This window comes from Lepisosteus platostomus, chromosome 27 (assembly GCF_059453375.1).
Source record: "Lepisosteus platostomus isolate fLepPlt1 chromosome 27, fLepPlt1.hap1, whole genome shotgun sequence".
Taxonomy (NCBI): Eukaryota; Metazoa; Chordata; class Actinopteri; order Semionotiformes; family Lepisosteidae; genus Lepisosteus; species Lepisosteus platostomus.
Window position 1 is genome coordinate 12,807,727 of NC_142637.1, and position 16,506 is coordinate 12,824,232.

A 16,506-nucleotide genomic window follows, 5' to 3' on the forward strand; every position below is an offset into this window, starting at 1 on the left:
AGACAGAGAGCTCAATCTCTGCAATCCGAGCTGAGGGCATTTCTTGGAATGGAAAGGTAAGAGCAACGTGTTCTTTGATTTCTCTTAAGACTCTTCGCCAGATTTAACGATGAAAAATGTAAATAATAATAACAAACATTATTTTATATAGTGCCTTGAAAGGTGGCTTCTTTACAGAATGACAAAACCAACTACAATAAATAATACACAAGATATGCATGATGACAATACACAGTTAGAGGAGACAGTAGATGGTCATTGTCAGTGTATTCTGAAGGTAGTTTTCCAATTTTTTGGAACGGGGTAAAAGAGGCCACCTCTACTAGAATCTTTGTCCTAACCAAAAATGTAACAAAGTATAATAATAATATTAAAAATAATAATGATAAACTTTATCTATAGAGCACCTTTCATACAAATAGTGCTTTGGTGCTTTAAAAACCAAGCGTAAAAATAAAATATTAAAATTGAGAGATATACTTTCAGTTGTCAAGGTAAATACAGCAATACAGTAAAGCAACATACATGTCAATTAAATAAATAAAAATTAGGAAAGTCGTAATAAAATAAGAACAATTAAAGAGAACTAAAAAAAGAAACAGAAATAGAAAGAACAAAGAACCACTTTAACTAAAGCAACATTTTCAAATGTTTTTTAAAACAATGTACCGAGCTTGACTGCCTAATAAAAAGTGGAAGTGAGTTTCATAATTTAGAAGCATAAAAACAAAAAGCAGCCTCTCCACTCTTTCTGCATTTCACATGTGGTATTTGCAGTAGGCCAGTATGTGCAGATCTCAGGTCACGTATAGGAACATATGAAGAAAGACATTCAGTAAGGTACAGACGTGCTAGGTCGCTTAAAGCTTTAAAAACAAGTAAAAGAACTTTCAAATTTATCCTAGATAATACAGGTGACCAGTGAAGTTTTTTCAAAACAGGAATGATATTCTCTTTCTTGTATTTGTTAGGATCTGTGCTACTGCATTTCGAACAAGTAGTAAGGGATTTATTGTTTTCTTGGGAAGCCCACAAAACAGAGCATTATAATCATATCCACATCAATGTGAGCAATGGAGAAGTCAAAAATAACGTGTCTAAATATCATCTAGTTCTATCCCAGGGAAGAGGGCTTTTGCCTACACAGACGACAAGACACAAAACGCTCAACTGTGCAAAACACGCATAAGGACATCAGTCAGGAGGAACAAGGTAAAGTGTTTTTACTTCTTCACCATGGTCATGTAATTTCACTCCAAGCACTGTCATATGAAATAACTGTGGAAACGACCTCCCCAACATTTTGGGTTGTTGCATTTTGCTTCAATGAATTTTAACCTTTTCTTTTAGACATTAAGAGGAAGGACACATTCACCCTTGGTAGAGATTCAGTTGTTCTATGAGATGTCAAGGTGAGAATTAACCACTTCAGGCATACGTCAATCCACATGACTGAAAACTGGCAATGAACAGGATATGGGGATTTTGCTAGTTATAAAGTACAATAATCATCATTACATGATCTAAGACTACTGAAGTATAAGCTGTGTCCCTGACTGATTAATTAGCAAATTCATCTTTGTAGAGTGCAGCTACTATCTATTCAGTGGCATTTCCTTAAAACAACTGTATTCCCACATTCTGAATATGGAGTGAGATCATGTAGAGAATGTTGGACTTGTAATAACTAATTGAAGGATAATAACAATCAACGAAAGTGCTTAAAAGTATCAACAAATGCCTTCAAAGTACTTGACACGGACTTTGCTTTCAAAAGTGAAACATAATTAATGCTTACGTAAGATTTCTCTTGACTTCTCAGGAGTATACTAACTCCAAGGACAAGTAACATCACAAACCATTATTTAAGTGCTGATGTTGGAGCTGCAATACTACTACCAAGACAAAAAATGATACAGGTAACACTGCTTTCAGATTTCTAAGAATTGCTAAAATAGTATGTTTGCAGAGCATTCAGAGTCTCATAGAGAAAATAAGTTGAGAATATGACAAGTTCTTACCATCTCAAACACTGCCAATCTAGAACAAAAAGAAAGTACTTGAACGCCTGCAGTAATCGAACACAAACCAGAACATATCAGTGCATGACAAGGAAATGTAGTCACAAAATGATTCTACCCTTTCAAGTCCCAAAAAGGACCGAGGAACTTACCGGAGGCGATACCTGGATTTCAAACGGAGTACAATGTAGCCACTGTAGGGGAGAAGATCACAGAGAGCTCTTCTCAGATTGCTCAGAGTCAGCCCCAGCACCCTGTCCTGACTGAAGCAGACAAAGTGGTCAAACAGGTAGGTAGAAATGAGTAAGGAACAGAGAGTATGGTTATTCTTGCATTGTTTTGTTCGTCTGTCAAAGAAAAGAGTGCTTCTGACTTTTGTCAATGTTCATCTTTATTTTAGGAGAAGAACAAACGGTGGTATCACACTTTGCTCAAGTGTATGATACCATGTGTGTACAGCAGACATCACCAAAGGAACAGGAGACACCTGAGTAGAGAACAAGAATATGAAAAGAATGATGAAAAAAAGCACCAGGAGAAATCCATTGAATATGCACAATCTCGTCCAGTATTTCAATGAAAAGTTTCAGTGTTGTTTTTAGTGTCGTCGTATTGCATACATTTAAAACAATGTGTCTTGTTTAATGAACAATTTCATTTACTTTAGTAAAAAGTGTTGTTTACTGTAGTCCTAGCATGGATGCAATTGTTAGAAAAAACGTGAATGAAAAACTGAATGTTTCATACAATATGGGTTTGTGTTAACCCACACACCTAAGTGAAATGTTTGATTACGTTTACAAGACATAACACATAGTTCAGTTGAGTGTGAAAGGGAACAACAGAGAAAGTCACAAACAAAACATTTGTGAAGGACTTGATGAATGTTTTTTCTTTAGAAATGACAAAAAATAAAGAATTTTTCAACAAGATGTCTTTCTATAGCGAGTTTCATTTGAGATAGTCTTTTCTTAGAAGTGCAAGAGTGGTATTCCCTACAACTTATTCCCCAATTTGATCATTCTCAGAAATTAGGAGACGGAAACCACACCTACTGTAATATTAGACCTTGTAACAAGGTAACTAGGTTTAAATGGCTTAAAAGGTGCAGAAAGAGGCTCATGTATAATGACCTCCAGTGTCCCACAGGTTTCCCAAATCATTTCTTAGAGTATGGAAAAAGAGGAAATAAAGTGTCTACAGAAAGTGTATACCCCCTTGAACTTTGTTCAGTTTGTTGCGCCAGTGCCAGAGTTTCATGGAATTAAATGAGGACCTCTTTCTCACACCACATATGTTATACTTTCAATGGGAAAAAAGGAAATATTACATTTTCACCCACATGTTAATATTTGGTAGAAGCCCTTTTCACAGCAATTTCAGCTGTGAGTCTGTTGGTAATGGGCTCCACCACCTCTGCACCAACAAGATTTGATAATATTTGAGAATTTCAGAAGTCTGTCTGGTTTAGCTGAAGAATCAGCTAAGGTAAGTTTCAGGAAGAGCATCTGATTTCTTTCAATAAAGCAGAACAGAGAAAAAACACACAATACAAAATCATGAGAATTTGTATCCATATGACACTTTGACTCGAATACTTTTATCAGACCTACACAGAGTATATACTGTACACACTTTTTCAGCCCAGGTTTATACATTTGGAACTGCCATTTGTAGGTGTTTTTGTGTCTTAGCTCAACACTGTGAAACCTGTAGTTACAAACATGGACGATGAAGACATGAAGACATATATTGTACCTCTGACCGGCCTACCTTCCAAGAGGTGAAAGATGAAACTTTTCCTTTATCGTCAACTCAGTGAATGTCTTTAAACTTTCGAAAACTGTAACAAAGAATAAGTTAAAAAACTTATTTTCATTGGACCCACAGAAAAGTCAAAGTTGTCCATAGAAATGCCCGTCTAAATCAGAAATCTACAGCACAAAGGCAGTGGCCTTTCGGGACATAAAAATGAAATCAGACTTTACTCACGGACATCTTGCTATCAGTCACTACAAAGATGTTTTCTCTCGTGCCATGGCTTGCCTGACTTGCTTCTTCAGCTGGATGGCTTCTGGTCGCTGGTCAGGATCGACAGCCAGCATGTCCTGGAGCAGTGTCCTTAGCTCAGTGCTTATGGCTCTCTTTACTTTCAGGGGGATGTGGAACTGCAGCCAGGGGTTCTCATCCAGGGCCTCTCCAACAGGCCCTGACAGACATATGCTCCTGTATCGGAAACACACTTTAGTTCAATTCTAAAATATTTCTCATAGGACTGAAGGAACCTTTGCCTGTTAAGAGTTAACAATTAGGTCCTCAAGAACTGTTTTACGGTTTTCTACACTCCTGGCTGGCCAAGGTCTCTTTAAGGTCTCTTAAGTGGAGGTGTAACTCATGTATCCTACATGTGATTTAGCAACATGAAAGGGAATAGCTTCTTATCGGATTATGGTCTTGGTTAACTGCCTAAGGCTGACCTAAGTGCCTAACTTTCTGACTTTCTTTATACCTTATATGTTAAGAAGCTTCTTCTGACCAATCAGAAATGTATGCTTTATGTATGAACATTTTGCTCATCAAAGTGAGTGAGAGACAAGGTTAACAGAAATTAGCCACGGCAGTAAATGACAGCATATTTTTGGGTTCTTAAATGGTCTCTACCTGGCACACCTGCAGTGCAAACTGACACACACTGTTTAGAGAAACAGCTACTCTATTACTAATATTAATGAAACATTTCTTATTCTATGGAACAAAAACAAACAGTAAAACTAAAACACAGATCTCTTAGCTTCCTATTTCATGAACCAGATGACTGAATGACCAAGCCTAACTAGTAGCCAGAACCCCAGTTAACCCTCCGTAACACAAAGTTTAACCACACGACAGGAACTCTTTCAAACTGAGTGAAAATCATAAATGGATCCATAACTTAACATCAATTTACTATGTTGTGCCAATACCTGCATTTACATTTAGAACGAATGATGTCATAGAACCAGCATCACACCAGTTCCAGGTGTCTCCAAGGAGACAACAGAACTTCAGTTGTGTTTGCTAAAATACACACTTTGAAACATACTGTAACACTTAGTTAACATGTCTGGTTTAGTTGAAGAATCGGCTAAGGTAAGTTTCAGGGTTTAATGGTGGGATGGCACCTGTGCTTTTTTCCCCCAACCGCTAGAATATGATTCGCACCAAACCCAAAAGAAATACTGCACAGTTCAGGAACTTCATCAACCTAGCAACTGTAAAATAAGCTTACAAACAACTGAATTGAAATGCCAAAAAGTTCAGAGAAAGGCACAAACTATGTTTACTTGGGGTTTACAAAATTAAAGCTAACTAAAACTGTAATGATAAACAATCATGCTGCCAATGTACAGAGAAATATCATGTTTTTAGAATAATGTATTATTTGTTACATAGGAACCCAGTATAAGGGAATCCCTTGCGATCCTTTCTGCAGAGATAAAGGTAAGTATTGTTTTCTCTTTAGCTCTGTCACTCCAAGAAATATAATGAACATAAATATATTTGCCAATCTTTTCATAGTAATCCAAACAACTCTGCGTGTATCTGACATTTGTAATATTTATCTACCGCAGTATAACTCTTCTGGCAAGGCGATTGGTATTGTACCTTGAAAGAAAACTGATTGGAAATTGTTAGGAATCCCTGGTGAGAAGATACACGGATCCTGTGCAGACGCAGGCACGGGTGATAGATGAGGCAGGCGAACAAACCAGAACGAGAGGCAAGGTCGTAGTCAAAAGGCGAAAGGCAAGTCGTAATCCAGGAAGTTCACCGGTAGCAGACAGTCCGAGTCGAGAGGCGAGGTGCAAAGTCGAAAAGGCAGAAGGGGAATCCAAAAACCAGAATAAACGAGGTACGGGGAAAAACGCCAGGTAGAGCTCTCAAGGAGTAGACTCAATACCGAGCAGTGGGAAGCAGGTGCAGATGGTTAAAATAACAGTGCGCACCGCAATGAGTGTGCGCAGGTGGTTTAACTCGTGCGGCGGCGTTTGTTGATAATCATCCGCTGCTGGGTCTGATTAGCTCGCTTACGCTTTGTCTTTGACTGCCTGGTTGTCGTGACAGTACCCCCCCCTTCACGGGCGGCTCCCGACGCCCGAGACGGCCGATCGGGATAGTCCCTGTGGAAGTCTCCGATTAGCGCAGGGTCCAAAATATCCCTCTCCGGAACCCAGGATCTTTCTTCAGGGCCATAACCCTCCCAGTCAACCAGATACTGAAGGGTACCGCGGTTCCATCTAGAGTCGAGGATCTTGTAGACTGTATATGCCTGGTGCCCCCGAATGCGACGCGGGGGTGGCGGGCGACGTTGGGGAGCCGCCAGAGGTGAGCGGTAGAAGGGTTTCAGGAGGGAGACGTGGAAAGACGGGTGGATTTTAAGGGTGGGGGGAAGTGCAAGACGGAAGGTAACTGGGGTGATCCGGGAGAGTATCCTGAAGGGGCCGATATACCTAGGCCCGAGCTTCTTGGAAGGCAGGTGTAGAGGTAGGTTCCTTGTTGAAAGCCAAACAAACTGGCCTCTGCGAAAACGGGGGGCTGGTCTGCGGTGTCGGTTTGCGAATTTGGCCTGGCGCTGGGATGACTTGGTGAGAGCTGTCCTCGCCATTCTCCAGGTCCTGCGCAGCTTGGAAATATATTGACGCACCGACGGCACCGCCGTGTCCGGAGGGTTGGCAGGAATGAGAGTGGGTTGATAACCTAGTGAGCAGAGGAAGGGAGAGAGACCTGTGGAGGAGGAGGTAAGAGAATTATGGGCATATTCTGCCCAGGGAAGTAGCGATGACCAGTCATCCTGCGAGTTGGAGGTGAAGGCTCTCAAAAAGGTAAGGAGGCTTTGGTTGGTCCGCTCCACCTGACCATTGGCCTCAGGATGATAACCCGAAGTCAGAGATACATGGGTCCCTAAAGCTTGACAGAACGCTTTCCAAAAGGCCGAGACAAATTGAGGTCCCCTGTCTGAGACCACTTCGTTGGGCAACCCATGTATCCGAACGACCTGTTGCACAAACAGTGATGCCATTTCCTGGGCTGTGGGCAATGCTGGGAGGGGGACGAAATGGGCTGCCTTGGAAAAACGATCAGATATCACCAAGATTACTGTATGACCTTGACTGCAAGGAAGGTCCGTAATGAAGTCCACAGCTATGTGGGACCAAGGGCGGTGTGGGATCGGAAGAGGGTGAAGGAGACCGGTCTTCTTGGCACGCGGAGTCTTGATCCTGGCACAGACCGGGCAAGCTCGGACGTACTCTGCAACATCTGATCGCATGGAAGGCCACCAGAAATCTCTGGTGAGTAGGTCCAGAGTGCGTCTGCACCCGGGATGGCCTGCAAACCGAGAGTCATGCCCCCATTGCAGGACAGCAGAACGCAAGTTGTCCGGTACAAAAAGCTTATCCGGGGGGCAGCACACAGGAACTATAGCTCCCTTGAGGGCACGTCTGATCTGATCTTCAATAGAGCAGTGGATCGCCCCGAGGATTCTGTTAGGTGAAATGATTGGTTCCGGTGTGTAGTCCAGATCCTGGGGATCATGGAGCCGAGAGAGAGCATCAGCCCTCCCATTCTTCGAGCCAGGTGTATAGGTGATCACAAAATTAAATCGAGAAAAGAAAAGAGACCAACGGGCCTGACGGGAATTGAGGCGTTTGGCCGACTGAATGTAGGCCAGGTTCTTATGGTCCGTGATAATGACAAAGGGGTGATGAGCCCCCTCCAACCAGTGTCTCCATTCCTCCAGGGCCAGCTTGATAGCCAAGAGTTCACGATTACCAACATCATAATTAACCTCAGCAGGGGAGAGTTTCCTCGAAAAGAAGGCACAGGGATGTGGAATCTGCTTATCCCCGTGGCGCTGGGAGAGGACCGCCCCAACCCCATAGGCTGAGGCGTCCACCTCCACTATGAATGGCTGAGAGGGATCCGGGTGTCGTAGAAAAGGTGCCGAACTGAAGAGTTGTTTTAAGCGTAAAAATGCCTGGTTAGCCTCCGGGTTCCATTTACCCAAGCCTGGTCGATTGCGGGTTAGAGCGATGATAGGCGCCACGACGGAGCTAAAGTTCCGGATGAAACGTCTATAAAAGTTGGCAAAACCTAGAAAACGTTGAATTTGCTTTAAGTTACGAGGGGCTGGCCAGTCATTGATGGCCGCCACCTTAGCAGAGTCCATTTCTACACCAACTGAGGAAATGATGTAACCCAGGAAGTGAATTTTAGAAGCATGGAAAACGCACTTCTCAAGCTTGGCGTAGAGTTTGTTGTTAATGAGTCTAGTCAGGACCTCCTGGACGTGGTGGACATGATCCCTAGGGTTGGCAGAAAAGATGAGGATATCATCCAGGTAAACCAAAACAAAATTCCCAATAATGTCCCTAAAGATGTCATTCATGAATGACTGGAAGACAGCCGGGGCATTAACAAGACCAAAAGGCATCACCTGATATTCATAATGTCCATGGGTGGTCATAAAGGCCGTCTTCCACTCGTCCCCTTCCCGTATCCTGATTAGGTTGTAAGCCCCCCGTAGATCTAATTTCGAGAAGATGGAGGCTCCCCGTACGGACTCCAAAGCGGCTGGAATTAAAGGCAGGGGGTAACGATGTTTGACCGTAATGGAGTTCAGTCCTCTGTAATCAATACACGGTCGCAAGGAGCCGTCCTTCTTTCCAATAAAGAAAAAGCCCGCACAGGCTGGAGAAGAGGAGGGACGAATGAATCCTGACTCCAAAGCCTCCTTAATATAATCTTGTAAAGCCTGGTTCTCTGCCTGAGTGAGAGGGTAGATCCGTCCTTTGGGTGGAAGGGTTCCCGGAAGCAACTCTATAGCACAGTCACAGGTACGGTGAGGTGGAAGCGAAAGAGCCTTCTGCTTATCAAAGGCCTGTTTCAGATGCCTGTATTGGGGCGGGATGGTAGAGTGCTCCTCCATAAAGGTTACTGCAGCAGCAACCTTAACCGGCTGACGACAACAGTTGACATGACAGGAGTGGCTCCAGGCAATGAGCTCGTTCTTGTCCCAGGAGATGTGGGGATCGTGCTTCTTGAGCCAGGGAAGACCCAGGATTACCGGGTAGGCAGGCGAGTCCAGGAGAAGGAGTGAGATTTCTTCAACATGAGTTGCACCAACTGATAGAGAGAGAGGGACGGTCTGCCATGTAATCCGTCCAGGTGCAATCGGAGATCCATCCAGAGCTTGAATACAGATTGGGGGTGAGACCGGAGCCAGGGGAATATCCCACTTCTTAGCAAAAGTGACATCTATAAAGTTCCCCGCTGCCCCTGAGTCAACAAAAACCAAAAGGGGAAGTTGTGCGTCAGCCCAAGAAATTTCAGCTGGGAATAAAGGGCCTGATGAGGTTTGAGAAAAAACAGCACTACTGACTCTAACAGTAGGCTGTGGAAGGGTTCGAGAGGGATAAGGGGGTCTCAAGGGACAAGCAGAGAGAAGGTGATCAGGTGCAGAGCAATAGAGACACAGTCCCTCCCGACGGCGCCTTTCCTTTTCTTCCGAGGAAAGGGGTGCATGATGCCGAGTGGGCACCGTGGGGGTAGTACTTTCAGGACGGCCAGGACTGCTTCCATCATGACTCTCTGCTCTCCGCAGCCGAATGCGGGTGTCCAGTTCAACCACCTGAGCGATTGCCGATTCGAGAGAGCGGTTGCGAAGTGGCGAGAGCACCAGGTGGTCCTTTAGATCTTCAGAGAGACCCTTACAAAAAAGGCAAATCAGGGCTTCAGGGTTCCAGTCAGACTCCGTGGCGAGGGCTTGGAAGTCAGCCACATAATCATTCAGAGATCCATCACCCTGACGAAGCGAGGCGAGCCGGAGATGAGTCAGGTCCGGGTTGACTGGAGAAAAACGTGCCTGGAGCTGGTCAGCAAAAAGCTGGAAATCAGCAAACTGAAAGTCTCCCCTAGCAAGCAACACAGCTGCCCAGTCCAGAGCCTTGCCAGTGAGCAAGGAAAGGGCGAAACCGATCTGCTCCCGGGGAGAAAAAAAAAACTCAGGATGCAACTGGAAAGTCAAGGAGCATTGCGCAATAAAACCCCTACAGCCCGCGGTGTTGCCGTCATATCTTTCCGGGAGAACAAACGGTGAGGCTACGGGAGAGGTGGGCGGGGTTACAGGGATTGGAGCAGTGGTCTGTGCTGGAGGCGAAGGGACAGGGGAGGGCGGAAGGCTAGCGACGTGATTGGAGAGAATGTGAAGCGAAGATTGAAGCTGGGTGAGAGCTTGGGAATGGCGATTAAAAAGTGAGCCAAAAGCTTGTGCGTCCGCGGGATCCATCTTTTGGCTCGGTATTCTGTTAGGAATCCCTGGTGAGAAGATACACGGATCCTGTGCAGACGCAGGCACGGGTGATAGATGAGGCAGGCGAACAAACCAGAACGAGAGGCAAGGTCGTAGTCAAAAGGCGAAAGGCAAGTCGTAATCCAGGAAGTTCACCGGTAGCAGACAGTCCGAGTCGAGAGGCGAGGTGCAAAGTCGAAAAGGCAGAAGGGGAATCCAAAAACCAGAATAAACGAGGTACGGGGAAAAACGCCAGGTAGAGCTCTCAAGGAGTAGACTCAATACCGAGCAGTGGGAAGCAGGTGCAGATGGTTAAAATAACAGTGCGCACCGCAATGAGTGTGCGCAGGTGGTTTAACTCGTGCGGCGGCGTTTGTTGATAATCACCCGCTGCTGGGTCTGATTAGCTCGCTTACGCTTTGTCTTTGACTGCCTGGTTGTCGTGACAGAAATGTCATGTACTCTATGGTTTCTATTGATGTCAAGTGGCAAATGTTGACTGGTGATGTTATGTGAATCTTAGGAAATGGTCATTTTTCAATCGAGTCTATGTTTCTCAGAATTTGAGACAGAGAGCTCAATCTCTGCAATCCGAGCTGAGGGCATTTCTTGGAATGGAAAGGTAAGAGCAACGTGTTCTTTGATTTCTCTTAAGACTCTTCGTCAGATTTAACGATGAAAAATGTAAATAATAATAACAAACATTATTTTATATAGTGCCTTGAAAGGTGGCTTCTTTACAGAATGACAAAACCAACTACAATAAATAATACACAAGATAAGCATGATGACAATACACAGTTAGAGGAGACAGTAGATGGTCATTGTCAGTGTATTCTGAAGGTAGTTTTCCAATTTTTTGGAACGGGGTAAAAGAGGCCACCTCTACTAGAATCTTTGTCCTAACCAAAAATGTAACAAAGTATAATAATAATATTAAAAATAATAATGATAAACTTTATCTATAGAGCACCTTTCATACAAATAGTGCTTTGGTGCTTTAAAAACCAAGCGTAAAAATAAAATATTAAAATTGAGAGATATACTTTCAGTTGTAAAGGAAAATACAGCAATACAGTAAAGCAACATACATGTCAATTAAATAAATAAAAATTAGGAAAGTCGTAATAAAATAAGAACAATTAAAGAGAACTAAAAAAAGAAACAGAAATAGAAAGAACAAAGAACCACTTTAACTAAAAGCAACATTTTCAAATGTTTTTTAAAACAATGTACCGAGCTTGACTGCCTAATAAAAAGTGGAAGTGAGTTTCATAATTTAGAAGCATAAAAACAAAAAGCAGCCTCTCCACTCTTTCTGCATTTCACATGTGGTATTTGCAGTAGGCCAGTATGTGCAGATCTCAGGTCACGTATAGGAACATATGAAGACAGACATTCAGTAAGGTACAGACGTGCTAGGTCGCTTAAAGCTTTAAAAACAAGTAAAAGAACTTTCAAATTTATCCTAGATAATACAGGTGACCAGTGAAGTTTTTTCAAAACAGGAATGATATTCTCTTTCTTGTATTTGTTAGGATCTGTGCTACTGCATTTCGAACAAGTAGTAAGGGATTTATTGTTTTCTTGGGAAGCCCACAAAACAGAGCATTATAATCATATCCACATCAATGTGAGCAATGGAGAAGTCAAATTAACGTGTCTAAATATCATCTAGTTCTATCCCAGGGAAGAGGGCTTTTGCCTACACAGACGACAAGACACAAAACGCTCAACTGTGCAAAACACGCATAAGGACATCAGTCAGGAGGAACAAGGTAAAGTGTTTTTACTTCTTCACCATGGTCATGTAGTTTCACTCCAAGCACTGTCATATGAAATAACTGTGGAAACGACTTCCCCAACATTTTGGGTTGTTGCATTTTGCTTCAATGAATTTTAACCTTTTCTTTTAGACATTAAGAGGAAGGACACATTCACCCTTGGTAGAGATTCAGTTGTTCTATGAGATGTCAAGGTGAGAATTAACCACTTCAGGCATACGTCAATCCACATGACTGAAAACTGGCAATGAACAGGATATGGGGATTTTGCTAGTTATAAAGTACAATAATCATCATTACATGATCTAAGACTACTGAAGTATAAGCTGTGTCCCTGACTGATTAATTAGCAAATTCATCTTTGTAGAGTGCAGCTACTATCTATTCAGTGGCATTTCCTTAAAACAACTGTATTTCCACATTCTGAATATGGAGTGAGATCATGTAGAGAATGTTGGACTTGTAATAACTAATTGAAGGATAATAACAATCAACGAAAGTGCTTAAAAGTATCAACAAATGCCTTCAAAGTACTTGACACGGACTTTGCTTTCAAAAGTGAAACATAATTAATGCTTACGTAAGATTTCTCTTGACTTCTCAGGAGTATACTAACTCCAAGGACAAGTAACATCACAAACCATTATTTAAGTGCTGATGTTGGAGCTGCAATACTACTACCAAGACAAAAAATGATACAGGTAACACTGCTTTCAGATTTCTAAGAATTGCTAAAATAGTATGTTTGCAGAGCATTCAGAGTCTCATAGAGAAAATAAGTTGAGAATATGACAAGTTCCTACCATCTCAAACACTGCCAATCTAGAACAAAAAGAAAGTACTTGAACGCCTGCAGTAATCGAACACAAACCAGAACATATCAGTGCATGACAAGGAAATGTAGTCACAAAATGATTCTACCCTTTCAAGTCCCAAAAAGGACCGAGGAACTTACCGGAGGCGATACCTGGATTTCAAACGGAGTACAATGTAGCCACTGTAGGGGAGAAGATCACAGAGAGCTCTTCTCAGATTGCTCAGAGTCAGCCCCAGCACCCTATCCTGACTGAAGCAGACAAAGTGGTCAAACAGGTAGGTAGAAATGAGTAAGGAACAGAGAGTATGGTTATTCTTGCATTGTTTTGTTCGTCTGTCAAAGAAAAGAGTGCTTCTGACTTTTGTCAATGTTCATCTTTATTTTAGGAGAAGAACAAACGGTGGTATCACACTTTGCTCAAGTGTATGATACCATGTGTGTACAGCAGACATCACCAAAGGAACAGGAGACACCTGAGTAGAGAACAAGAATATGAAAAGACTGATGAAAAAAAGCACCAGGAGAAATCCATTGAATATGCACAATCTCGTCCAGTATTTCAATGAAAAGTTTCAGTGTTGTTTTTAGTGTCGTCGTATTGCATACATTTAAAACAATGTGTCTTGTTTAATGAACAATTTCATTTACTTTAGTAAAAAGTGTTGTTTACTGTAGTCCTAGCATGGATGCAATTGTTAGAAAAAACGTGAATGAAAAACTGAATGTTTCATACAATATGGGTTTGTGTTAACCCACACACCTAAGTGAAATGTTTGATTACGTTTACAAGACATAACACATAGTTCAGTTGAGTGTGAAAGGGAACAACAGAGAAAGTCACAAACAAAACATTTGTGAAGGACTTGATGAATGTTTTTTCTTTAGAAATGACAAAAAATAAAGAATTTTTCAACAAGATGTCTTTCTATAGCGAGTTTCATTTGAGATAGTCTTTTCTTAGAAGTGCAAGAGTGGTATTCCCTACAACTTATTCCCCAATTTGATCATTCTCAGAAATTAGGAGACGGAAACCACACCTACTGTAATATTAGACCTTGTAACAAGGTAACTAGGTTTCAATGGCTTAAAAGGTGCAGAAAGAGGCTCATGTATAATGACCTCCAGTGTCCCACAGGTTTCCCAAATCATTTCTTAGAGTATGGAAAAAGAGGAAATAAAGTGTCTACAGAAAGTGTATACCCCCTTGAACTTTGTTCAGTTTGTTGCGCCAGTGCCAGAGTTTCATGGAATTAAATGAGGACCTCTTTCTCACACCACATATGTTATACTTTCAATGGGAAAAAAGGAAATATTACATTTTCACCCACATGTTAATATTTGGTAGAAGCCCTTTTCACAGCAATTTCAGCTGTGAGTCTGTTGGTAATGGGCTCCACCACCTCTGCACCAACAAGATTTGATAATATTTGAGAATTTCAGAAGTCTGTCTGGTTTAGCTGAAGAATCAGCTAAGGTAAGTTTCAGGAAGAGCATCTGATTTCTTTCAATAAAGCAGAACAGAGAAAAAACACACAATACAAAATCATGAGAATTTGTATCCATATGACACTTTGACTCGAATACTTTTATCAGACCTACACAGAGTATATACTGTACACACTTTTTCAGCCCAGGTTTATACATTTGGAACTGCCATTTGTAGGTGTTTTTGTGTCTTAGCTCAACACTGTGAAACCTGTAGTTACAAACATGGACGATGAAGACATGAAGACATATATTGTACCTCTGACCGGCCTACCTTCCAAGAGGTGAAAGATGAAACTTTTCCTTTATCGTCAACTCAGTGAATGTCTTTAAACTTTCGAAAACTGTAACAAAGAATAAGTTAAAAAACTTATTTTCATTGGACCCACAGAAAAGTCAAAGTTGTCCATAGAAATGCCCGTCTAAATCAGAAATCTACAGCACAAAGGCAGTGGCCTTTCGGGACATAAAAATGAAATCAGACTTTACTCACGGACATCTTGCTATCAGTCACTACAAAGATGTTTTCTCTCGTGCCATGGCTTGCCTGACTTGCTTCTTCAGCTGGATGGCTTCTGGTCGCTGGTCAGGATCGACAGCCAGCATGTCCTGGAGCAGTGTCCTTAGCTCAGTGCTTATGGCTCTCTTTACTTTCAGGGGGATGTGGAACTGCAGCCAGGGGTTCTCATCCAGGGCCTCTCCAACAGGCCCTGACAGACATATGCTCCTGTATCGGAAACACACTTTAGTTCAATTCTAAAATATTTCTCATAGGACTGAAGGAACCTTTGCCTGTTAAGAGTTAACAATTAGGTCCTCAAGAACTGTTTTACGGTTTTCTACACTCCTGGCTGGCCAAGGTCTCTTTAAGGTCTCTTAAGTGGAGGTGTAACTCATGTATCCTACATGTGATTTAGCAACATGAAAGGGAATAGCTTCTTATCGGATTATGGTCTTGGTTAACTGCCTAAGGCTGACCTAAGTGCCTAACTTTCTGACTTTCTTTATACCTTATATGTTAAGAAGCTTCTTCTGACCAATCAGAAATGTATGCTTTATGTATGAACATTTTGCTCATCAAAGTGAGTGAGAGACAAGGTTAACAGAAATTAGCCACGGCAGTAAATTACAGCATATTTTTGGGTTCTTAAATGGTCTCTACCTGGCACACCTGCAGTGCAAACTGACACACACTGTTTAGAGAAACAGCTACTCTATTACTAATATTAATGAAACATTTCTTATTCTATGGAACAAAAACAAACAGTAAAACTAAAACACAGATCTCTTAGCTTCCTATTTCATGAACCAGATGACTGAATGACCAAGCCTAACTAGTAGCCAGAACCCCAGTTAACCCTCCGTAACACAAAGTTTAACCACACGACAGGAACTCTTTCAAACTGAGTGAAAATCATGAATGGATCCATAACTTTACATCAATTTACTATGTTGTGCCAATACCTGCATTTACATTTAGAACGATTGATGTCATAGAACCAGCATCACACCAGTTCCAGGTGTCTCCAAGGAGACAACAGAACTTCAGTTGTGTTTGCTAAAATACACACTTTGAAACATACTGTAACACTTAGTTAACATGTCTGGTTTAGTTGAAGAATCGGCTAAGGTAAGTTTCAGGGTTTAATGGTGGGATGGCACCTGTGCTTTTTTCCCCCAACCGCTAGAATATGATTCGCACCAAACCCAAAAGAAATACTGCACAGTTCAGGAACTTCATCAACCTAGCAACTGTAAAATAAGCTTACAAACAACTGAATTGAAATGCCAAAAAGTTCAGAGAAAGGCACAAACTATGTTTACTTGGGGTTTACAAAATTAAAGCTAACTAAAACTGTAATGATAAACAATCATGCTGCCAATGTACAGAGAAATATCATGTTTTTAGAATAATGTATTATTTGTTACATAGGAACCCAGTATAAGGGAATCCCTTGCGATCCTTTCTGCAGAGATAAAGGTAAGTATTGTTTTCTCTTTAGCTCTGTCACTCCAAGAAATATAATGAACATAAATATATTTGCCAATCTTTTCATAGTAATCCAAACA